At 40.7% G+C, this 25741-nt stretch overlaps 1 long non-coding RNA gene across 1 annotated transcript; it reads right to left on the bottom strand.

Moving 5' to 3' along the window:
* Positions 1 to 170: 170 nt before the first annotated feature.
* Positions 171 to 17093, bottom strand: LOC129058093 (uncharacterized). The gene is made up of 3 exons (XR_008522939.1): positions 16930 to 17093; positions 1344 to 1531; positions 171 to 367 (listed from the first exon to the last, which is right to left on the bottom strand). It is a non-coding gene; the product is annotated as an uncharacterized LOC129058093 (long non-coding RNA).
* Between the last annotated feature and the right edge of the window lie 8648 nt (positions 17094 to 25741).

The raw sequence follows: 25741 nt of genomic DNA on the forward strand, positions 1-25741 counted from the left end.
CTGAATTTAATTCAACAAGCATGTGTTGAGTACTTACCAAGTATCCTGCTAGACAGAGAAAACCCTGAAAATAGGGACCAGCTCTTCCTCATCTCCGTATGGCCAATGTCTCAACTGGTGAGTTTATACAATTTCAGCCAAAAGCAAAAGACTGTTGATGTTTTCTTTTTCTGTGCAGTTTTATTTCAGAGAAGTAAACATATGACATTTGAGAGACTTTCTCAAACACTGAAATGCACTGGTGCACCTTTATGGCTCCCTTGGAACTCTCCTGGATGTGTGGGTGAGAACTATAGGATGAAGAACACAAGTCAACCTCCATTGTCTGGCAAAGGGAGAAACTGAAGTCACTAGATCTTGGATATATCTATAAAGAGATGTTTACAATCAGGTACTTTTCATGGGGATAAGAGTAAGGAGTAGTCAGGCAATTCATATAATTTTAACAGAGTTTAGTCCACTTCACTTTTAAAGGCTCCAGGCAGAGCTCCAGGCTGGAGAAAAGGAAGACCACCAACAATCTCCAAGCAAGGGAACCTTCAGGGTTTTGTGGCCCAAATGGCCAAAGGGGACATTTGTACTCTTAGAAATGCATCTCAAGCTTTTAAGCCTTGCAAACTGCCAAACTCTGTGGATCTTTTTGTAAACTACAAAATCACCAGCTTAAAAAAACAACATAATTTAGCCAGGTCAATCCATAAAGTATCCCACACAGTACTTATTACAGAGAAACCTTCAACAAAAAACTCCCTGGCCTGGGACATTTCCCAGGGAATCACAAAGTTCTTTGGAAAACAGAAACGTCTGGTCCTCTCATACATGGCCCGTGTGAAGAGTGCCCAGTCAGGGATGGATGGTGTTCCAAAAGTTCCTGTGTAAGTCCATTGTTGGAAACCCTGAATGCATTTTATAAATAAATAAATTTTATAAATAAATATATAGCTGGCCCGTATTTTCAGGGTTTTCTCTGTCTAGCAGGATACTTGGTAAGTACTCAACCCATGCTTGTTGAATTAAATTCAGAGCCAAGAAACACTCGAGGTGATTACATTCACTAACTCTGTCATCCTTAATAGAAACACTATTGTTGATTAGGCTCCCAGCCTATCCTGACAGGACTGATTAACCCAAAGTGCTGCTGAAATACAATACTTTTATGATGAAATGTAGCAGGATGCTATGTCATTGCTAAGAATTAAGCACTAGAGGAAAACAAGTACATTAAAAAAGAGCTTGATACTCAGAATGAAAGCTGCATCGAGAGGGAGATCCTCTACATTGCCTGCCACCTCATCCCCACAACAGGGAGCCTGTGACCCACAGCCCCTGCCCTATCAACCCACCAGATGAATTGGGTCCGTTGCCCTCTAAGTTCTCACTGTCTTCCATGGGCTCTCTCAGAAGACCGAAGAAAGAATTTCTCCCCTAGTTTTTGCCACTGGCCACATGCAGTTCTCTCCTCAATACTGCCCCCTCCTGGGGAAGGGAGCTCCGTCCCCAAACTGTTGTCCTGGTTAAAGCTGCCTTCTTCCTGAATGAGGAGCAGAAGGCAATCCCCCTTAGAAAGACACCCAAACTAAAGAGGAGAAAAAGAAAGACCTTAAGTTATTTTTTAGGTGAATCTTTACTCTGAATACAGTAAGGAGAAACCAAGACGGTTGGTGTTGGTCCCTCACTTAAGCAGATTGGGGAAAGAATTAAAGAGAATTCCAATGATGAAACATTTATGAATACTAAATGTAATATTAATGAAATTGACACAATGATAAATTTTGTAGGGATTTAATAAATCTGTGTTAACTTTAGCGTTCTCTAGGTTTTATATATTGAAGGGAACAATTTTTCCAGATCTCGAACTTTTTAGCAGGCCCCAGAAAAGCTTTACTTACTTTTTTTGTTTGTTTATTTGTTTTTATTTTGAGACAGGGTCTTGCCCTGTCACCAGGCTGGAGTGCAGTGGTGTGCTGGCTAATTTTTTATTTTTTTGGAGAGGTGGGATCTTGCTAGGTTGCCCAGATTCCCTAACAGCTTGCTCCCTCTCTCTCTCTCTCTTTCTTTCTTTCTTGAGACTGGGTCTCACTCTGTCACCCAGGCTGGAATGCAGTGACACAATTATGGCTCATTGCAGTCTTGACATTCCAGGCTCAAGTGATCCCTCCACCTCAGTTCCCCAAGTAGTTGGGACCACAGGCACGCACCACCACACTTGGCTAATTTTTTAATTTTTTGTAGAGATGAGGTCTCCCTATGTTGCCCAGGCTAATCTCCAACTCCTGGGCTCAAGCCATTCTCCTGCCTCAGCCTCCCGAAGTGCTGGTGTTACAGGCGTGAGCCACCACAACTGGCTCAGAAAAGCTTTAAAAGCTTAAAGAACTGTGTGCCTGTGGCCAAGTATTCCTAGCTTTCTGAGATACAGCACAATTATCAGAGGGACTGATGGGTTTGTTTCTGGATTAATGTTAGCCTTAGGATGGATCCTGTCAAGAAATAACTTACTTTACAATTTTACAAATCTTGTTGTCTAGAAGCACCTAATAAAATAGACTCGAAAACTGGCATCTTATAGCAAAATTAAACTTTAGGCTTGTCCACCAGTTCTACTTTCAGGGGTCTGTCTCAATAAATATATACCAAAAAAGGTGTGCAAGGATATTCACTGCAGCACTGTTTATAATCTTGAAAACTTGGAAGCAACCCAAGTATCCGTCAGGAGGGGGATGATTAAATGACAAACATGTCTCTCTGCCATGGAATATCATTCAGAAGTTTGAAAAGAAGTGGATTTATATTTACTAATGTGAAAACCTTTGAAGACAGATTTTTTTTTCTTTTTGAGACTGAGTCTCACTCTGTTGCCTAGGCTGGAGTGTAGTGGCATGATCTCGGCTCACTGCAACTTCTGCCTCCTGGGTTCAAGTGATCCTTGTGCCTCAGCCTCCTGAGAATCTAGGACTACAGGCATGCACCATCACACCCGGCTAATTTTTTTATTTTTAGTAGAGACACGGTTTCACCATGTTGGCCAGGCTGGTCTCAAACTCCTGACCTCAAGTGATCTGCCTGCCTCAGCCTCCCAAAGTGCTGGGATTATAGGTGTGAACCATCTAGCCTGGCCTGAAGACAGATTTTTAAGTGGAAAAAATGTTTCAAAATACTCTGAGCCCAAAGATAACCTATAAAACCATATCTTGTTTCTATATGAACATATATAATATTTTATAATATATTTATTTGTAACTACATAGAATAAAGACTGAAAAAAGAAAAAGATACTTTTCTTTTCTTTTTTTTTTTCTGAGACTGAGTCTTGCTCTATCCCCCAGGCTGGAGTGCAGTGGCACAATCTCTGCTCGCTGCAACCTCCACCTCCCGGGTTCAAGCAATTCTCCCGCCTCAGCCTCCCGACTAGCTGGGATTATAGGCACCCACCACCACACCCAGCTAATTTTTATATTTTTAGTAGAGACGGGGTTTCACCATGTTGGCCAGGCTGGTCTCGAACTCCTGACCTCAGGTGATCCATCCGCCTCGGCCTCCCAGGGTGCTAGGATTACAGGTGTGAGCCACTGTGCCTGGCCAAAAAGATAGAAAGAGTGGATTTTCTTGTTTTTCAAGGAGGGGGCTTGAAAAAGACAATACAGAAGGATACCAAGTAGACTTGAAAGGCTACTTTGTGCCTTTCCTTTATTTTTCAAGGAGTCTTTCAGTCTACTTTGTGTCTTTCTGTGTTCTCTGAGTTGTTTTAAAATAACTGGAAAGTATTTAGTTGAATAATTTAAAAATTACATGCAAATCAGACCAGAAGCCTGATCACGTTATACATGTGGTTGGGGTAGGTCCAGGTTTGATCTTAAGTCTTGTCTCCTCTTGGGACTTGGTGAGTCTGAGCACGCCTTATGGGGTAGAATTGCTAGGAATCTAGTTTGAAGACAGATAAAGAGTCACCTGGGAGAGGTTTAGTCCCAAGGGAAGAGAGAAGCAGGCACACATGTGTGGCCTACTAACCAAGGCTCAGTGGGTGGAAGCAGAACAGGTGTGAACCCAGCCCTGTGTGATTTGTTAACTAATGGCTAGAAATTAGGAAACAGCTACTCAAGGACACAGAGAAGAAGGAAACTGGCAGATGTGAAGGACCACTCTTCCTCTTCCTTACTCTATGTGTGCTTTTCTTTTTTTTTTTTCTGCATTCCTATCAGGATAAATGCCATCAAGTCATACAAGTTTAAAAATCTTCAGGCCTCTGCCTCCCTTTCTGTTGTCCCTCACAGATAGGTCACTGAGCCTTCTCAATCTGCTCTCAAAATGCACCTCCCATCCATTATCTTCTCACCATTCCCACTTCTTTCTGTCCAGGAGGACAGCAAAGCCTCTCTGCCTCAAACTAACCACCATATAGCTGCCAGCAGAATCTTTCTGAAACACTGAAGATTATTTTACCTTATTAAAATCCAATGGCTCTTCCAAATTCCTTGGAAAGTCACTACTGCGCCTCAGCTGAGCACATCCTGCTATCCAGGAACAATAAAATGACGTGCTTTTCCCCAATTTAATATTTTTATATCCAGGCCTTTGCATTCACTGTTTCTTCTGCTTGAAATGTCCTCTGTAGACTCTTCTATCTGGTAAATTCTTACTCATCCTTCAAGACCCAGCTGAAAACACTCCACCAGTGACTCTATCCTCTTGTGCTCCTCAAACACCTTGTATACACATCTATCACAACATAATCATATTGTATGATCATGATAGTTTCCAAGCTTGCCTCTCAGTATAGATCACGAGCTCTTCCAGCGTAAGTTTTTATTCAGTATTTACTATGTGACAGGCACTGTTCTTAGCATCAGGGTAACAGCAATTAACAAGATACATAGGCCAGTGTGGTGGCTCATACCTGTAATCCCAGCACTTAGGGAGGTGGGAGAATAGCTTGAGCACAGGAGTTCAAGACCAGCCAGTGCAACATGGCCCTGTTTCTACAAAATAATTTTAAAAATTAGCCAGGCATGGCAGTGCCTGCCTGTAGTTCCAGCCACTTGAGCCAAGGAGTTTGGGATTACAGTGAGCTACGATCATGCCTCTGCACTCCAGCCTGGGTAACAGAGCAAGATCCTGTCTCTAAAACATAAATAAATAAATAACATAATGTTGGTTACTGAAAAGGGCTGTGAACATACGCACACAAAATAGGCAAGGCAACAATGTGAGGAGTTGGGAATCTCTGCTATTCTAGCTATGATATTTTAGGTCAGGGAAGGCCTCTCTGAGGAAGTGGCATTTGAGTAGAGACCCGAATCAAGTGAATTTCTGAAGACAATATTGAGGGTTGTGGGAGGAGGAGGAATCCAAGCAGAAGAAACAGCAAGCGCAAAGGACCTGAGCTGGACATGAACTAGTTGTGATCCAAGTATCATGAGCAGGTCAGCATGCCTGGAGTAGCATGAGCAGGGAGGAAAGTGTGGACGATGAAGTAGGAGAGAGGGGCAGGGGTCTGAAGGTATGGTAAGGAGTTTGGATTTGATTGTGAGCCATGCTGGACAGATACTGGATGATCCGATTTGATTTTTTTTTTTTTTTTTTTTTTTTTTTTGAGACAGTCTCACTCCGTCACCTGGGCTGGAGTGCAATGGCATGATCTCGGCTCACCACAACTTCCACCTCCTGGGTTCAAGCAATTCTCCCACCTCAGCCTCCCAAGTAGCTGGGATTACAAGCGCAAGCCATCATGCCCAGCTAATTTTTGTATTTTTAGTAGAGACAGGGTTTTACCATGTTGGCCAGGCTGGTCTCAAACTCCTGACCTCAAGTGATCCACCTGCTCGGCCTCCCAAAGCGCTGGGATTACAGACGTGAGCCACCATGCCTGGCCATGATTTAATTTTTAAGAAGGTCATCCTGGCTGCTGTGTGGAGAATAGACAGTATGGAGCTGGGGGTGGAGGCAGAAAAACAGAACAGTCAGGAGGCTCCTGCCATTGTCCATGGAAGAGATGATGGCTTGGACTAGGAGGGTGGCAGGGAAGTGGTGAGCAGAGTCTGGATTAAACATTATTTGGGACAGCAGATTCTAGAGCAGTTACTGAGGGCTTGGAAAAGAGAGAAGCCAGAGTATAGTTTAGATTTTTGGTCCAAGCAACTGAGTAATAGGAAATGAATTACTTCTTTTCATACAACCTCCTCATATACAGCAGCCTGTCAAGAAATTTTTATTGAAATTTGACCTGTGACTATAAGGTTTCATAACTTTCATTTCAATGGTGCTACTAATTTTTCCAGTATTGTATTTTTTTTATAAATGTGTTTATGTTGACATAGAATTTTAGGTCAGAAATCTGGTGCTAGGATCCACCCCTCAGTAGTGGGGCTCAAGTTCTGAGTGTTAAGCTGTGTCTGTGCGTGGGCACACCTATACACACATGTGCGTGCACATGTTTTTATGTCCACAGAAAATGTGACTAGAAGAAAAGTCAGTGTCTTAGCTTTAGTTATACATGGTGTTTGGTTTCTTTCCAGTGTCCCTGTGTTTTGGAAAGTACTTAACAAACGGGTAGTAAGAACACAAGAAGGCATGGAAAAAAATCAGCAGAGCTTCTGAATGACAGATGAGCCAGACACACATACACACACACACACGCACTCCTCCAGCATTATGCCAGCTGAAATGCCTTACATGTCTCCAGCTAACCTTACATCCAATTATCTTTCATGACACACATGTAACAATGTGCCAAATTAAAAAAAGAACAGGAACAACGATAATCTGAATCATTTTCTCAATTTTACCTTGAAGTCAATCTCCATCTTCATCACAGCAGATTGATTTTATTACTGCCTCTTTCTGGCAGCTTCTGCTTAATGAATGAGTGTTGTTTGAGATAACCATGTGCATCTGTATCGAGATCAAGGAGTAAAAGACGGGATTGGGGCTTCTTAAACAATGCTGGATGTAAGCAGAGGCCTGAAACACTCAGCGAAGATACTAGAACTGTAAACACGTGTATTTACAAGTGTTACTGCTGAAATGGTGTATACATGACATATATATTCCTGAAAATGATGAGTTTTGTGAAATCTTGCACTCCAAACCACAAGTTTGTGGAGAATATATAGTTGAAGCAAGCCACTCAAAATCTGTGGAACTTAATCATTAGAGAAATAGCTAAATTACTAACAGCTATCACAATTTAAGATGAATATACCAGCACAATTTAAAAAGATGTGCTAAGTTACTAATAATTAAAAGTATTATAACTAATACAGTATTTAAACTTATAAACTAAAACTTAAATCTGAAGCCCCCAAACTGACTAAATGGACCACCTATTGGCCAAGAGGACTCCACAGAAATCTTAAAAACTGAATTCCCAGCCATGATGGATGGGAGATCAGACACACCTTATTATAACCCTTCCCTTTTGTGGTTTAGACACAACTGACCAGCATTATTGTTAAACCAGAGGTTATAAGAGTGACAAAATGGGCTCTTTGTGGCAATAAGATACCAAATTATTATTTTTTGTTTTTATTTTTGAGACAGGGTCTCACTCTGTCACCCAGGCTAGAGTGCAATGGTGTAATCTTCAGTCACTACAACCTCCATCTCCTGGGCTCAAGTGATCCTCCTGTCTCAGCCTCCCAAGTAGCTGAGACTACAGGAATGCACCACCATGCCCAGCTGATTTTAAAATTTTTTGTAGAGACAGGATTTTACCATGTTGCCCAGGCTGATCTCAAACTCCTGGGCTCATGCAATCCCCCACCTCGGCCTCCCAAACTGCTGGGATTACAGGCATGAGCCATCATACCTGGCCAAATGCCAAATTCTAAACAGGACCTAAGGCCATGCCAGGCAAGGGTGAAGTCAACCACTCTGCACGTAAAGAATAAACTTGTGTTTTAACTGACACAAAGTTTTTTCTCTTTCTTTAGCAGCCAAACAAGCACTGGCCTCAAGATAAGTAATATGAAAACAATTTGCCCCTCATCCACCACCAGATGCCGACCCCACCCCTCTGTTCCACAAGCCATAACTATAGCTTTGATTGGAAAAGAGACAAATTTCAGTAACTTTCTCCTGATAGGAAGACCACCAACCATAGACTGGTTCTGGCTGGTTTACAGAGGCTGTACACTTGAATGCTTTTGCGTCCTGAAAAGGCCTTTTGATGTATAGGACCTAATTGTAACACATTTAAATGCTAAGACTCAGCTGGGCACGGTGGCTCACACCTGTAATCCCAGCACTTTGGGAGGCCAAGGTGGGTGGATCACCTGAGGTCAGTAGTTTGAGACCAGCCTGGCCAACACAGTGAAACCCCATCTCTACTAAAAATACAAAAATTAGCTGGGTGTGGTGGCTCACACCTGCAGTCCCAGCTGCTCAGGAGGCTGAGGCAGGAGAACTGCTTGAACCCAGGAGGTGGAGGTTGCAGTGAGCCAAGATTGCTCCAATGCACTTCAACCTGGGTGACAGAGCAAGACTGTCTCAAAAAATAAATAAATTAATTAATTAATTAATTAATTAATTAATTAAATAAATGCTAAGTCTCCACCACAAGGTGAACATGGGTCATATGTAACATGCATGTTTGTTCAATATGCACGTGTCAGGACCACCCTCATGAATATTCATAGCTCCCCCGTAACCTATTGAATGTGTATGTTTGGCCAATCCATTCAGCTTAAATTACTGTCGTATCCCTCTCTCCCTCAAAGTGCCTGCCTTTTGGCTTCAGCTGGAGGCTACACTTTCTCAACCTGTCAGAATGACCGCTTTTCAGATTGTAACCTTTTGTAAGAAATAAATTCTCTTTTCCAGTTTTATAGATTGTGTGATTCTTAAGTTAACAAACTTTATTCACTTTTATTTTTTGAGATGGAGTCTCGCTTTGTCACCCAAGCTCGAGTGCAGTGGGGCGATCTTGGCTCACTGCAACTTCTGCCTCCTGGATTCAAGCAATTCTCCTGCCTCAGACTCCCAAGTAACTGGAACTACAGGCACAAGCCACCAGGCCCAGCTAATTTTTGTATTTTTAATAGAGATGGGGTTTCACCATGTTGGCCAGGCTGGTCTTGAACTCCTGACCTCAAGCGATCCACCTGCCTTGACCTCTCAAAATGTTGGGATTACAGGCATGAGCCACCACACCCGGCCTAACAAACTTTTTTTAAAAGGCAACATTGTTTGATGAAAGGGGCTTTAGATGGATAATGGAGGGCTACAAATTCTTTGTTATTCTTGGCATTGAGCGGTAGAATCTACTACCCTTTTCTTCTAATCTGAGCTGACCTTTGTAACTTACTTGAATAGAATGCAGCAAAAGTGATATTCTAGGACTTCTGGAGATTAGATCACAAGAAAATCTGGAGCTTCCACCACGGACTCCGAGAACGCTGGCTTGGGAGAAGCCAGCTGCCATGTAAAAGAAGTTCAATCACCCTGAGATCAACATATTGTGAGGAAGCCTGAGCTATCTACATGGGGGGTAGAAAGCAGGAGAGAATCAGAGGTACGGAGATGGGGGATGGGAGGGGAAGACAGGAGAGAGAAAAGAGAAACCTAGCCAGCTCCTAGGTGTTCCAGTTCTCATCCATTGGAGTCATCCCAGCTGCGGCCCCAAATGCTGTGAAGCAGAGAGGAGATGCTCCCAACAAGCCAATACATGCGTAAATTAAATGTGTTCTTTTTAACCACTAAGTTTGAGGGTGGCTTGTTATGCAGCAATAGATAAATTAAGCAGGGCTAAAAGAAAGAATTGATGTTGTTGAACTATGGAGAAAAATAAAAAATCCGCATTGGGGAGAAGCAGTGAATAAGGTAAACTGAGCCAAGGAGAAGACTGTGGGGCAACTGTGGATTCTATTCACACTCATGGCTTGTGGTGTTCAGCTGTTTTAGGTGTTTTGCCTTTAGTTGCTGTTACTTGCTGACACAACATGTTAAAATGCTAGGAAAAATCACATTTAGACTAGGCACAGTGGCTCGTGCCTGTAATCTCAGCACTTTCAGAGGCCAAGGCGGGTGGATCACCTGAGGTCAGGAGTTCAAAACCAGCCTGGCCAACATGACGAAATCCCATCTCTACTAAAAATACAAAAATTAGCCCAGCGCAGTGATGGGTGCCTGTAATCCCAGCTACTCGGGAGGCTGAGGCAGGAGAATCACTTGAACTCGGGAGGCGGAGGTTGCAGTAAGCCGAGATCGTGCCATTGCACTCTAGCCTGGGCGACAGAGTGAAACTCCATCTAAAAAAAAAAAAAAAAATCACATTTAAGTGAGCACAGCTTTTGCATGATATTGATATTCTTATCCCAATTACCAACAACTTAGGAACCAATTCTTATTAGAAACCAGTTGTAGAAGAACACACTGTACTTGCTTTAGAAGCCCATGTCATCTACAATGTAGAGAATAAAAATGTCTTGATGGATTCTTTGGATTTTGTATTTCAGGTTGAATTCCCATGAGTCACTGGGGAAATAACAGCAAGCAGAAAAAATCTTCTGGGTCTAGGACAGAGTGAAGGCTTCTCACAATAGATAGAATGGCCACTATTTGTGTGTGTATGTGTGTGTGTGTGTGTGTGACAGGGTCTCACTGTGTCACGCAGGCTGGAGTGCAGAGACAATCACAGCTCACTGCAACCTCAACCTCCTTGGTTCCAAGAGGTTCTCCCACCTCAGCCTCCTGAATTTCTGGGACTACAGGCATGCACCACTATTCTCAACTATTTCTTTTTAGTTTTTGTAGAGACAGAATCTCACTATGTTGCCCAGGCTGGTCTCCAACTCCTGGGCTCAAGTGGTCCTCCAGCCTTGGCCTCCCAAAGTGCTGGGATTACAGGTGTGAGCCACCATGACTGGCCAGATGGTATCTCTTAATTATAGACAAACAAGGAATGGAACAAAACTTCCTTAACCAGATAAAAGGCCTCTATGAAAGACCTATAGTTAACATTATATCAAGTGGTGAAAGGCTGAATGCTTTCCCCAACTGCAAGAAAAAGGTAGGGATTTCCAATCTCACAGTTTTAATTCAACATTGTACTGGAGGGTCTAGCCAGTGTAATAAGGTAAGAAAAAGAAGTTAAAGGAATATAGATTGGAAAAAAAGAAGTAAATCTGTCTATTTACAATGTGATCCTTTGTGTAGAAAATCCTAGGGAATCTACAAAAAATACTATTAGAACTAATAACCAAGATTAGCAAGTTCACTGTTTACAAGATTAATATTAAAAATCAACTGTAGGCTGGGCACAGTGGCTCACACCTGTAATCCCAACACTTTGGGACGCCGAGGTAGGTGGATCACGAGGTTAAGAGTTCGAGACCAGCCTGACCAACATACAGAAACCCTGTCTCTACTAAAAATACAAAAAATTAGCTGAGCACAGTGGCAGGTGCCTGTAATCCCAGCTACTCGGGAGGCTGAGGCAGGAGAATTGCTTGAACCTGGGAGGTGGAGCTTGCAGTGAGCTGAGATTGTGCCATTGCACTCTAGCCCAGGCGACAGTGCAAGACTCCATCTCAAAAAATCAACTGTATTTATTTTCTTTCCATTTTTTTTTTTTTTTTTTTTTTTGAGATGGAGTCTCACTCTGTCACCTAGGCTGCAGTGCAGTGGCACAATCTCAGCTCACTGCAACCTCTGCCACCGAGGTTCAAGTGATTCTCCTGCCTCAGCCTCCCGAGTAGCTGGGATTACAGACACCTGCCACTGCGCCTGGCTAATTTTTTTAGTTTTAGTAGAGATGGGATTTCACCAGCTTGGTTTCACCATCTTGGCCAGGCTGGTCTTGAACTCTTTTTTTTTCCTTTTTTTCCTGAGACGGAGTTTCATTTTTTTTTTTTTTTTTTTTGGAACGAAGTTTCACTCTTGTTGCCCAGGCTGGAGTGCAATGTCATGACCTCGGCTCACTGAAACCTCTGCCTCCCATGTTCAAGCGATTCTCCTGCCTCAGCCTCTGGAGTAGCTGGGATTACAGGCATGCACCACCACGCCCAGCTAATTTTTTGTATTTTTAGTAGAGATGGGGTTTCACAATGTTGGTCAGGCTGGTCTCAAACTCCTGACCTCATGTGATTCGCCAGTCTTGGCCTCCCAAAGTGCTGGGATTACAGGTGTGAACCACCGCGCCTGGCCAATCAACTGTATTTCTATATGCTGGTAATAAACAATGTGAAAATAAAGGTAAGAACAGAATTCCATTCAGAATAGAATTTTTAAAATTCAATACTTAGTAATAAATTTAACAAAGTGCAGTACCTGTACACTGAAAACGACAAAACTTTTCTGATAGAAATTAAAGATTTAAATTGTAGAGATGTTCCACGTTCACAAAACACTGTTAAGATGGCAATTTTTCCCAAATTGATGTATAGATTCAACATAATTTCTGTAAAAACCAGCAGGCTTACTTTTGTAGATTTTTTTTTTTTTTTTTTAAGACAGGGTGTCGCTCTGTCACCCAGGCTAGAGTGCAGTGGTACGATCTAGGCTCACTGCAACCTCTGCCTCCTGAGCTCAAGTGATCCTCTCACCTAAGCCTCCCAAGTAGCTGGGACCACAGGTGCACACCACCATGCCCAGCTCTCTGTTGTAGAAATTAACAAGTGAATCCTCTAATTTATATGGCCATATGAAGGACTTAAAGTAACCAAAATCATTTTGAAAATGAATGAAGTTGGAGGACTTACATTATCTGATTTCAAAACTTACTATAAATATTTAAGACAGTGCAAAAAGATAAACATATTAGATCAATGGAACAGACCGAAAAGTACAAAAAAAAAACCCTTACATTTATGATCAGTTGATTTTCAACAAAAGTATCAAAACAATGCAATGGGGAAAGGGTAGTTTTTTCAACGCATAGTGCAGAGATAATTGAATATCCACATGTAAAACAAACAAAAACTTAGAACCTTACTTCACACTATATACAAGAGAATAAAAATACAACACCCATACTAGGAGGATGTATTTGCAAATCACATCTGATAGAGAATACATAAAGAGCTCTTAAAACTCAAGTATAAATAAACAACTCAGTTAAAAAAATGGGCAAAATATTTGAAAAGACCTTCTTCAAAGAAGACATATAAATGGCAAATAAGCAAATGAAAAGATGTTCATCACCATCAGTCATTAGGGCAATGTAAATGAACACCATGAGATGCCAGAACACACCTACCAGAATAACTAAATTAACAAAAATAAAACAAAGAGATTAACACGTATTAACAGTTTATTGCTTTTAGTGGCTGAGTAGTATTCCATTATATAAATGTACTACAGTTTGTTTATCCATTCACCAGTTGAAGAACATTTGGGTTCTTTACAGTTTTGATAATTACGAATAAAGCTCATATATGGGCTTTTGTGAGAACATAAATTCCCATTTCTCTTGAGTAAACTCCTTGGAGTGAGATTATTGGATCCTGCGGCAAGGGATTGCTTATAAGAAACTGACAGACTCCTTTCCTAAGTGGTATCGTGTGTATTCCCACCCTTTTAAAAAATGTTTTGTAGAGATGGAGTCCTGCTATGTTGACCAGGCTGGTCTTGAACTCCAGACCTTAGTCAATCCTTCTGCCTTGACCTCCCAAAGTGTGGGGATTGTAGACATGAAGATGTGAGCCACTATGCCTTTTTTCTTTTCTTTTTTTTTTTTTTCGCCTGTGGATGTCCAATTGCTCTGGTACCAAGGATTTTGAAAAGCTATCCTTCTTATATTCAAGTACTTTTGTACCTTTGTCAGAAACCAGTTGGGCACATTAGTATGGGTATATTTTGGGATCCTCTATTTTTGTTCCATTAATCTATGTGTCTATCCCCCCTACAATACCATGCTGTCTTTTTTTTTCTTTTTTTTTTTTTTGAGATGGAGTTTCACTCTTGTTGCCCAAGCTGGAGTGCAATGGTGTGATCTCGGCTCACTGCAACCTCCCCCTCCCGGGTTCAAGCAATTCTCCTGCCTCAGCCTCCTGGGTAGCTGGGATTACAGGCACATACCACCACGTCCAGCTAGTTTTTTGTATTTTTGGTAGAAACTGGGTTTCATTGTGTTGGACAGGCTGGTCTCGAACTCCTGACCTCAGGTGATCTGCCCGCCTCAGCCTCCCAAAGTGCTGGGATTACAGGCGTGAGCCACCACGTCAGGCCCATGCTGTCTTGATTATCATAGCTGTTTAATAAGCTTTAACACTAGGTAAAGTGATTCTTTGCACTTTATTATTCTTTTTAAAAATCATTTTAGCTATTCTAGGTCCTGAGCCTTTCCATATACATTTAAGAATAAGCTTGTCTAGTCTACATGAAACGTTGATGGGATATTGATATAAATTTCATTAAATGTATAGATCAATTTGGAGATAGTTGACATCTGTACTGTTAAGTCTTCTAATCCATGAACATAGTATGTATGTCTCTCCATTAATTCATATCCTCTTTGATTTCTTTCACCAGCCTTATGTAATTTTCAGGATATAAATCCTGTATATGTTTTATTAGATTTCTACCTAATTATTTTATTTTCTTGAAACAATTATAAATGGCATTGTGTTTTGTTTTGGTTTGGATATGTTCAGTGTTAGTATATCTTTATTATTTTAAAATTATTTCTTTCTAATAGTTTTGTACTCCTTTCTCATGGACATGATATCTTCTCTTTTTTTACTAATGTTATGGTAATTATATGATTGTTTTGGTCTTCTCACCTCACTGCCTGTTTCTTCCAAGATCTCTTTTGTTTTGTGCACGGTTTCTGTCTTTTATGTTGAAGAAACTTTCATCAACGTATTGCAATATTTACCTATCTGTTCATATGAAGAGACACTAAAAAAGCTGAAGAATGTGAGGTGATGGATATATTAATTAGCCTAATTTTCTTAATCTACAATGTATAGCTGTATTGTATCCCATAAATATATATCATTATTATTTGTCAATAAAAATGAAATTAAAAAAATGAGTAAAAACTTAAGTGTCCAGATAGGGCTTAGAAATTGGTTATCTTCACTGGGGTACAATCAAATTGCCTCTGGGAGAGTTGACAGTCTTCATCAGTTACTCTGAAAAGTTCAGTTTTTGCAAAGAAGAAACTGTTGGGGGTAACAAAAGTTTCTGTTTAGGGGTGAGAAGCCTGGTTGCTGGGGTTATGAAACTGGGCAGGGAAAGAAAAGCAATTATTTAGGATGAAGCATTGTTGACAGGGGTGCCAAGACAATTCAATGGGGAAGAATAGTTTTTTCAACAAATGGTGCTAGGGTAACTAAGATTCACGTGTAAAAGGATGAGTTAGACCCCTTTCTCACCCCCACATACAAAAATTAACTCAAAGTGGATTCAAAACTTTCTCCCATAGAATGGGAGAAAATATTTTTTAAATTTATGTCTGATAAAGGACTAGTACCCAGAATCTACAAGGGACTCAAGCCAACAACAAAAATAAATCTAATTAAAAATTGGCAAGAATTTTAATAGGTCTTCAAAGAAGACATACAAATGGCCAAAAGCATATGAAAAAATTGTTCAATATCATTAGTCATTAGGGAAATGCACATCAAAATCACAATGAGATACTACTTCAAACCCACTGGAATGGCTATTATCAAAAAGACAAATAATGCCAAGTATGTGGAGAAATCAGAAACTTCATATGCTGTAGGGGGAATGAAAATCGTACAACCAGTTTGGAAAACAATACAGCAGTTCCTCAAAAAGATAAACATAGAGTTTTAACATGACTCAGCAATTCTACTCTTAGGTATGTACCCAAGATAATTGAAGACATATATTTACATAAAAATTTGTATACAAATGCTCATGGTAGTATTTTTCCTAATAGGCAAATAAGTGGAAACTACCCAATGTCAATCAATTGACAAATGATTAAACAAAATATATTATATTCATAAAATGGAATACTAGTCAGTCATAAACAGCAATGAAGTACGAATAGGTGCCACAACATGAATGAACCTTGATAACACTCTGCTGGATCAAAGAAGTCAGACACAAAATGCCACACATTGTGTGATTCCACTTGTATGAAATGTCCAGAATAGGCAAATCTATACAGAAAGAAAGTCAATTGGTGGTTTCCAAGGACTGGAAGGAATGAGAAATGGGGAGTGACTGCTAATGTGTATGGAAATTTTTCTAGAGTGGAGTAATAAAAAAAATTCTGAAATTAGAGTGATAATGATTGTACAACTTTGTGAAAACATGATAGACCACTGAATTGTATACTTTATAGAAGGGTACATTTGGCCAGGCATGGTGGCTCACACCTGTAATCCTAGCACTCTGGGAAGCTGAGGTGGGTGGATCACTCAAGGTCAGGAGTTTGAGACCAGCCTGGCCAACATGGTGAAACTCTATCTCTACTAAAAGTACAAAAATTAGCCAGGTGTGGTGGCAGGCACCTGTCATCCCAGCTACTCGGGAGGCTGAGGCTCAAGAATGGCTTGAACCCAGGAGGCAGAGGTTGCAGTGAGCTGAGATTGCGCCACTGCACTCCAGCCTGGGTGACAGAGTGAAACTCTGACTCAAAAAAAAAAAAAAAAGGGTAAACTTTATGGTATGTGAGTGATATCTTAATCAATCTGTTATTAAAAGAAATATTAGTGGCTTTTAAAAAAGCATGATCCTTCATCCCCTCTTTTCCAGCTAACACTTAATATGTGCTCCTTTAGCTCTGCCTGGTGCTTCCAAACTCTTAAGTCTCTTCGGTTTGGCCTCTTTAGATACCCCTCAGCTCCTCCCACAGTGCACTGAAAATGGAAAGTCCTCTAGGGCAGTAATCCTAAGTTCTGGACAAGGGAATATACCATCTTTGCAATTTTTGCCATATTAGCACATTATCTGTATCATTCATTATTGACTTAACATTTTTCTTTAAATCAATGCAGACCTAATAGTAATGCTTACCTCAGTATTACCTAGGAAGTAATGCCCATGAAATCCTATATTTGATGTGCTAGTGTGGTATAGTAGTTTTAAAATGTTCACACATTTATTATACAGCTCCCTTCTAAAGGTCTAGACAAATTATCCCACCCTGTGTGGCCTATGCTTAGCAACTCATTTGTAATGAGTAGAATACGGCAAGCAACAGTGTGTGACCTCTAAGACTAGGTCATAAAGGGGACTGTGACTTCCTCTTTGTCACCTCTTTTAGATTACAAACTCTGGAGAAACTAGCTGACATATCATAAGAGCATTCAAGTAGCCTTAGAGTGAAGTCCACATCAAGTGGAACTGAGGGCTCCTCTCAACAACCATGTGGCTGAATCACCTTGGAAGCAGCTTCTCAGCCCCAGTGAAGCTTATGATGACTGCAACCTCTGCCAATATTTTGACTGCAACCTTATGGCTATTCCTGAGCTAGAACAACTAGCTAAGCTACTCCTGAATTTCCAATCCATATAAAGTATGACTATATTAGTCTGTTCTTATGCTGCTAATAAAGACATACCTGACAGTGGGTAATTTATAAGAAAAAGATGTTTAATGGACTCACAGTTCCACATGGCTGGGGAGGCCTCACAATCGTGGGAAAAGGCAAACAAGTAAAGTCAAGTCTTATATGGTGGCAGACAAGAGAGAATGAGAGCCAAGCGAAAGGGGAAACCCCTTATAAAACCATCAGATCTGTGGGACTTATTCACTACCACAAGAATAGTATGGGGGAAACCACCCACATGATTCAATTATCTCCCACCAGGTCCCTCCCATAATTCCCACGTGGGAATTATGCGAGCTACAGTTCAAGATGAGATTTGGGAAGGGTTTGATTCTCAGAGAACCCTAGTTGAGAAGGGCTGAAGAAGGGCTAAAGGGCATAGACACTGGAGCTAAACTGGATAGGTTCAAATCCAGGCTTCACCTATAGCTTGCTAAATCATCAGGGACAAATCATTCAATCTTTCTGTGCTTTAATAATGATGGGGATAATAATACTACCTACCCTCTTCCTAGAGTTGTTAGGAAGATTAAATGAGTTAGTATATGTAAGCACTTAGAACAATGTGTAGTGCATAGTCAATGTTATTCAAAGGGAAGTTATCATTATAAACACTTCACTATGACAAGAATAAATGTCTGTTAATGTATCACCTAAAATCAGCTTGCATTATATCAGTGGTGTATGTGCCACATGATGCTAGGTAATAAGTGACTTCTTTTACCCCATGGCAGCTCCTCTTTACCGAGAGTTTTCAAAAAGCTGTATTAAATCTTTTAAGCTGCTAGAATACAACTCAGTATGAAACTGCTTCTGCCAAGCCTTCGTGATCTGAGAGAGCCTCTGTCACTTCTGTCCAGCAGCCCTCGGGCAGTGAGAGGAGGAATCACAGGTTTGCAGCAAGGAAGGGAGAATGTGAGAGAGCCCAGCTCTTTGAATTTCTCACTGACTTTGAATAGGCTCTAAGGCAGAGAAGAAGCATAAAATGTCTACGCCTTTCTGTCTTTGTGTCTTCTCAGCACAGTTCCTAAACTTTAAATAAAAAAGAAGTTAAACTCCACACTGAATTGACCTTCTGAACTTCAGATTTGTAGCACAATGTTGATTTTAGGCCTGAAAGAGATACTGGAATGTTGCTAAGAGCTGGACTCCTGGAGCGGGTTTTATAACGGGGCAGTCTGACTCAGGGTCTGAATCTAATAGTCATTACACATTAAAGGCACCTAGTGATCTATAATGTAAGAATAATTCTATGATCTAAGTGCTGATAATACTTGTTTTGTGGATGAGAGCCATGTTACAACTGTGTTTAAAAAGAATTTTAAACTAACCCTACTGTGGGCAGGGTTCTTGGTGGGCACTTGAGTGCCAGTTTGAAGGGAAAAAAATGTGTGTAAGAAGCATGTGATGTTTTTGCAGTGGTTTGAGGGCTGGGTTTGGTAATTACACTCTCGAATGCAAAAATCCAATGTGGCATAATGAAAAACACACCTCTGTCCTGCTTCCAAAACGAATTCCAAATACACGACAGCCTTTGCACAGCTGACTGTATGCCATAAAGGGTACATTTGCTCCACTTCTGTGTCTACAAGAGCACCAGGACAAAAATAAGATACCATAAAATGTGTGCTGCCTCATCTCTTTTGTCCCTATTAACTCTTTTCCTCTGAGCTACCTTAGTGCTCAGTCTACTTATTTGAAAACACACACCCAACCAGTCTTAACAGAAAGAAGAGAAAATAGGCATGTGGGTAGCAAATAAACTGTGTAGTTCAAATCATCATTACAATAAAATATTGTTCATGAATTATACTGCAGAGTGATTAAAAAGGACAGTTTATATTGGGTAGGAAGAAGTAGCCAGCAAGGATTTATACGGTTCAATGTGAAAGTCATTTTTCACGAAGAAATTCTTATCTAAGCCCTCCCTGAGACATCAGGCATTTGACTACAGGAATTCAAAGGAACTGAAAATCATCACATGGATTTTGAGCTACATGATCTGAACATTCATGACATCTGTCCTCCCTTATCTACTAGAACTTGCTAATCCAGAAGGGGAGACATTTTCAGTTCTTTTTGTATTCAAACCAATGGGTGTAAAAATATTAAGGACTTCCCTTAGCTGCCTACAAGGAGGACTTAGTTTTACTGTATACATGTTGCAGAGATCCTAGCTGGCATGTTATATGGCCAAATATACTCTTTACGGTTATTCAATGGAGACGTTTTTCTCAAAACTCAGTATCAGGAATAGTTATAATTTTCATGAACAACTTTCATGAATAGGGTTCATTCTTTCACTTGTGATACTAGGCAGCTCAGTCAATTCTAGCCCATATTTCACAACTTGTACTGGACTTTTCAATATGCATTTTGTGTAATAATGCTATCGCTGGTTTTTATCTTATTTGTCCTACTCTAATTTTCCCTTTCCCACAATTTCTTCACTTACTCCTTTTATCTTGAACTGTATGTTCGCATGTAAGCAATTTCATATCCCCTTTTGGAGTAAGCCATGGTTTAAATTCCTAAATAAACTGTCTAGAAAAAGAAGTGACTATCTTTTCAGCAGTTATGCTGACCAGAGAAGAACTATTGCCTTCTTCACCATGAAAAACATTTCAGAAGATATCAGCCTGGTCTGACATGATTACTAATGCCAGGTAGATCACATAGCTGATAAACTGCCACATCTTCTTTCTTGACAGTGTAGTGCATGACAGAGACCCCATCAACTAAGTCATAATCGCTGGAAGACCCCCTAGTTTCAGCTCTTTTGATACTTTGATAATAGATGGGTGGAGGGTAGATACAGTCAAAACAACATCTGGATATATATATATAAAATATAAAATGTATATTTTGTATAATATGTATATTTTTATATACATATATATATATTTTTTTTTTTTTTTGAGACAAGTTTTCGCTTTGTCACCCAGTCTGGAGTGCAGTGGCACAATCTTGGCTCACTGCAACCTCCTTCTCCCGGGCTCAAGCAATTCTCCTGCCTCAGCCTCCTGGGTAGCTGGGATTACAGGCACATGCCACCGTACCCGGCTAACTTTTCTATCTTTAGTGGAGACGGGGTTTCGCCATGTTGGCCAGGCTGGTCTTGAACTCCTGACTTTAGGTGATCCACCCACCTCAGCTTCCCAAAGTGTTAGGATTACAGGCGTGAGCCACCACGCCTGGCTCATTCCAGATATATTTCTGTTTATATTAAACAAATGTAAATTACTTTAATCATACTGAAAGACCAGATTTTACACCTACTATTACCAGCTTGATAGTTATTAATACCATTATTAGCTGATCATTAACCAGCTTGCTAATACTTCGGTGCTTAAGAAATGTTAGGTACAGTGCTAAGTGTGCATTACTTCGTTTAACCCTCTCACACAACCCTATAGGTAGATACTATTACTATGCCTGATTTAGGGTTGAAGGAATGTGAGACAAGACTAGTTAAGAAACTTTTCCATGATCATGTGATGGATTAGTGGACTTAGGACCCAAACTCAGCTATATCTGATTCAGTTGTTCATGCTCTTAACCCCTATGCTGAGGGCCTCACGTTTGATGCTGAACACAGAGTGATGGACTGGGCGGCAAGAGATGGAAATGACATCTTTAGTTTGCCAGGAATGAGGCATGATGAGGACTTCACAGATGAGATTCATGTCCACAAACTGCTTAAATCTCACAAAGACAAAGGTAATTCCATGGTCAGAAACAATAGCGTCCGACAGTTCCTACAAGGGCAGAGCTAAGATTATTGCAGTGTGTATGTGAGTTAAAATTAGGAGCACGTAAGGCTTTGTTGAGAAGGAATCTGTAACAAAACTTTTTAGTGGACCTGAAAAGTCGGTATGACCTGTGGCAAAAACTATTTATTATCTTGTCATAACATGGTTTTGCCTTCCTGGGCACACGATAGACTTCATTTCCTAGTCTCTCTTTCAGTTAGATGTGGTCGTGTGCTTATATTTTAGCCAATGAAACACAAGTGAAAGGAATGCACTTTATTTCCAGGCCTAGTCTATAAAAATCCCCCCATGTAAAATTCACCTGCTCTTTCTTGTTCTCTGGGCTAGGGAAACATCTATGGGCACCTCGGAAACCACATGTTAAAGATGACACAACCTCTGTGAGCTGGTTTGCTGAATGACAATATGTAACAACACTGTCCCCATTCCCCCACCTCCAAATTCCTCAACAAGTTGGAATCATTTGAGCCTATTTATGTGAGCAAGAGATAAATTCCCCTTATGTTTAAGCCTACTCTGTGTAATATGTAACTCAGAAACCTAGTTTATGATTCCATGGAAAAGTAAGTGGTCTGGATAGGCTACAGGGTCTACAGATCTTCAAAGTTAGGCTCATTTCTGTACCACCAAACAAAGCTTCTGGACAGCTCATATTGAAAATTTCTGAAAGTTCATCCTGTAACTTAGCCAAGAAATATGAAAACTCTAGTTAAGGAAGCCCCTTGGGGTGTGATGAGTGGTGCTCTCTGAGTCTCAGTTCTCAAGTCTCCCAGACTGCTTTCACTTTGAGCTTGTCTACATAATGCTCTGAAGTACTGGCCCATGACCTTAATTTCCATTTTCTGGACATGGTAATTAGATTCACTCACCCTGGTGCTTGACACTTGACTGTCCCCTAAGGACTCAGATATGGCTTGCCCCTGTGGTTCTCAGCATCTACATTGCCTCCATCATTCATTAAAGTTTATTGAGCAACTACCATTTGCCAGCCATTTTGCTAGAATCTGGGGAATCAGGTCCATTGGCCTCTATCATATCCAATTTCATTGACTAAGGCATTTCTCAGGTTTCAAGAATGTCAAAATTTTAATAAAAGGTACACCAGGACAGACATGATGGCTCACACCTCTAATTCCAGCATTTTGGGAAGCTGAGGCAGGAGGATCACTTGAGCCCAGGAGTTCAAGACCAGCCTGGGCAACATAGTGAGACCCTGTCTCTACAAAAAAATCTTAAAAAGTTGCCAGATGTGGTGGCATCTCTCTATGGTCCTAGCTACTCAGGAGGCTAAGGTGGGAAGATTGCTTGAGGCTGCCCAGGAGGTCAAGGATACAGTGAGCCACGATCGCACAACTGCACTCTAGCCTGGGTGACAGAGCGAGACCCTGTCTCAAAAAACAAACAAACAAACAAACAAACCCAAAGGACTCTGTAACATTAGTATCGTATCTGGCACCTCTCTGCTTTACATCCAATAGACACTTAGTATGTGTTGGAATGACTAAATTATCAGTACATATAAGCAATAATGCTCTTTCTACCCATAATCTCTATTTTATTGATGACTTAATGATGGCAGTGAAAAGTACACTTAAAAAGTCATAACAGGCCGGGTGCAGTGGCTCACACCTAGCACTTTGGGAGGCTGAGGCAGGTGGATCACTTGAGGTCACGAGCTTGAGACCAGCCTGGCCAACATGGTGAAACCCCATCTCTACAAAAATACAAAAATTAGCCAGGCGTGGTGGCACATGCCTGTAATCCCAGCTACTTGGGAGGCTGAGACAGGAGAATCGCTTGAACCCAGGAGGCGGAGGTTGCAGTGAGCCAAGATTATGCACCACTGTACTCCAGCCTGGGTGACAGAGTGAGACTCTGTCTAAAAACAAATAATGACAAATGCTTCATCAGCATAGATGGTGTAGCACAGATTCCCTATGTTCAGGCTTCTCTAGTTTGTTTATTTCAAGATAGAATAATATTTAATCATATATGTACATCAGAGGACATAAGAAACACATTTGATAGGTGCCAAAAAAGCATTTGATGGAAATCAACACCCATTCTTCATAATAATTATCAGCAAACTGAAAGAGGATACTTTCTAAACAGTGAAAATAACCAATACCAGGCATTAGACTGAATGTGAAACATTAAAAAGTCCTTTAAGGTCAAGAACATGGCAAAAATACCCATAGTAACTTCTTTTTTTTTTTTTTGAGAGAGAGTCTCGCTTTTTCACCCAGGCTGGAGTGCAATGGCATGATCTTGGCTCACTGCAACCTCCACCTCCCGGGTTCAAGCAATTCTCCTGCCTCAGCCTCCCCAGTAGCTGGGATTACAGGCATGTGTCAGCACACCTGGCTAATTTTTGTATTTTTAGTACAGACGGGGTTTCACCCTGTTGGCCAGGCTGGACTCTGTTGCCGGAAGTCAGGGACCCCAAATGGAGGGACCGGCTGAAGCCATGGCAGAAGAACATGGATTGTGAAGATTTTATGGACATTTATTAGTTCCCCAAATTAATACTTTTATAATTTCTTATGCCTGTCTTTACTGCAATCTCTAAACATAAATTGTAAAGATTTCATGGACATTTATCACTTCCCCAATCAATACCCTTGTGATTTCCTATGCCTGTCTTTACTTTAATCTCTTAATCCTGTCAGCTGAGGAAGATGTATATCACCTCAGGACCCTGTAATAATTGCATTAACTGCACAAATTGTACAGCGTGTGTGTTTAAACAATATGAAATCTGGGCACCTTGTAAAAAGAACAAGATAACAACAATGTTTAGGAAACAAGAGAGATAACCTTAAACTCTGACTGCCGGTGAGCCGGGTGGAACAGAGCCATATTTCTCTTCTTTCAAAAGCAAATGGAGAAATATCGCTGAATTATTTTTCTCAGCATGGAGCATCCCTGAGAAAGAGAATGTGCGCCTGCGGGTAGGTCTCTAAACTAGACCCCTGGGCGTAGCCATCTCTTATGGTCGAGGCTGCAGAGATGAAATAGACTCCAGTCTCCCATAGCACTCCCAGGCTTATTAGGAAGAGGAAATTCCCATCTAATAAATTTTGGTCAGACCAGTTGATCTCAAAACCCTGTCTCCCGATAAGATGTTATCAATGACAGTGATGCCTGAAACTTCATTAGCAATTTTAATTTTGCCTCGGTCCTGTGGTCCTGTGATCTCGCCCTGCCTCCACTTGCCTTGTGATATTCTATTACCCTGTTGAGTACTTGATGTCTGTCACCCACACCTATTCGCACACTCCCTCCCCTTTTGAAAATCTCTAATAAAAACTTGCTGGTTTTTGTGGCTTGTGGGGCATCACGGAACCTACCGACATGTGATGTCTCCCCCGGACGCCCAGCTTTAAAATGTCTCTCTTTTGTAATCTGTCCCTTTATTTATCAAGCCGGCTGATGCTTAGGAATAATAGAAAAGAACCTACGTGACTATCAGGGCAGATTCCCCGACAGGTCTCAAACTCCTGACCTCAAGTAATCCACTCACTTCAGCCTCCCAAAGTGCTGGGATTACAGGCATGAGCCACCACACGTGGCCCCATAGTAACTTCTTTTATGTAGTGTTATTATATAAGTTCTAGCTAATATAATAAGAAAATGAAAATGAGATCATCTCTCTTTGCAGATAAGATTGTATACCTGAAAATCCAAAAGAACTAACTGAAAAACTATTAGAACTTGTATATGATGTTTAATCAATTCAACTGATTTACAAAATTATGCTTAAAATCTGTAGCTTTCTTATATACCAGTAATAACCAGTTTAAAATGTAAACAGTTACAACTGGGACAAATGAATAAACACCTAGAAATAAAGCTATCACAATGCATAAGGCCACATATGAAGAAAAAGATAAAATTTTGCCAACGTATGCAAAATAAAACATGTATGAATCATGTATGAATGACTAATATATGTATGAAACATGTGTGCATCATGTTTCTAGAAAGGAAGATAATTTTGTGAAAAGAAAGATGTTTTTCCAGATAATCTATATATTTAATGCAATGCCAATTACAATCTTAATTTAAAACAACAGGCATGGAAGAGGTTGGGAAAAAAAGAATGATTTGGAAGTTTTTTGGGAGCAAGAATGACCAAGAAAATATGTTGAAAAGAATAATGAGAAAGAGCCTGCCCTATGAGATATCAAAGCACTAGGAACCCATGGTAATAAAAGAAGTGGTGCATAGACGGTGCAAAGGTTGGTAAAATGTATAAAGCCTGAATTCTGGGGAGCTGCACCATTGAGATAAGAGCTGGGCTATGCATTTAAGGAGTCTACTGTCCATTGGCATCATTGCTGGTCAGGAGCGCTTGCTTTTAGAAAACTAGGAAGTGGTTGTGCTATGGTACCTAAGATGAGATGGAGGTGAGAGTCCACTTAGATTTGTAGTTTTGGAGCAGAGAGTTTGAAGTGCTGAGATAAAACTTTGAGAAGAAGGCAAGATGATTAAAGATAATTTT

The sequence above is a fragment of the Pongo abelii genome, chromosome 11 (assembly GCF_028885655.2).
Source record: "Pongo abelii isolate AG06213 chromosome 11, NHGRI_mPonAbe1-v2.0_pri, whole genome shotgun sequence".
NCBI lineage: Eukaryota > Metazoa > Chordata > Mammalia > Primates > Hominidae > Pongo > Pongo abelii.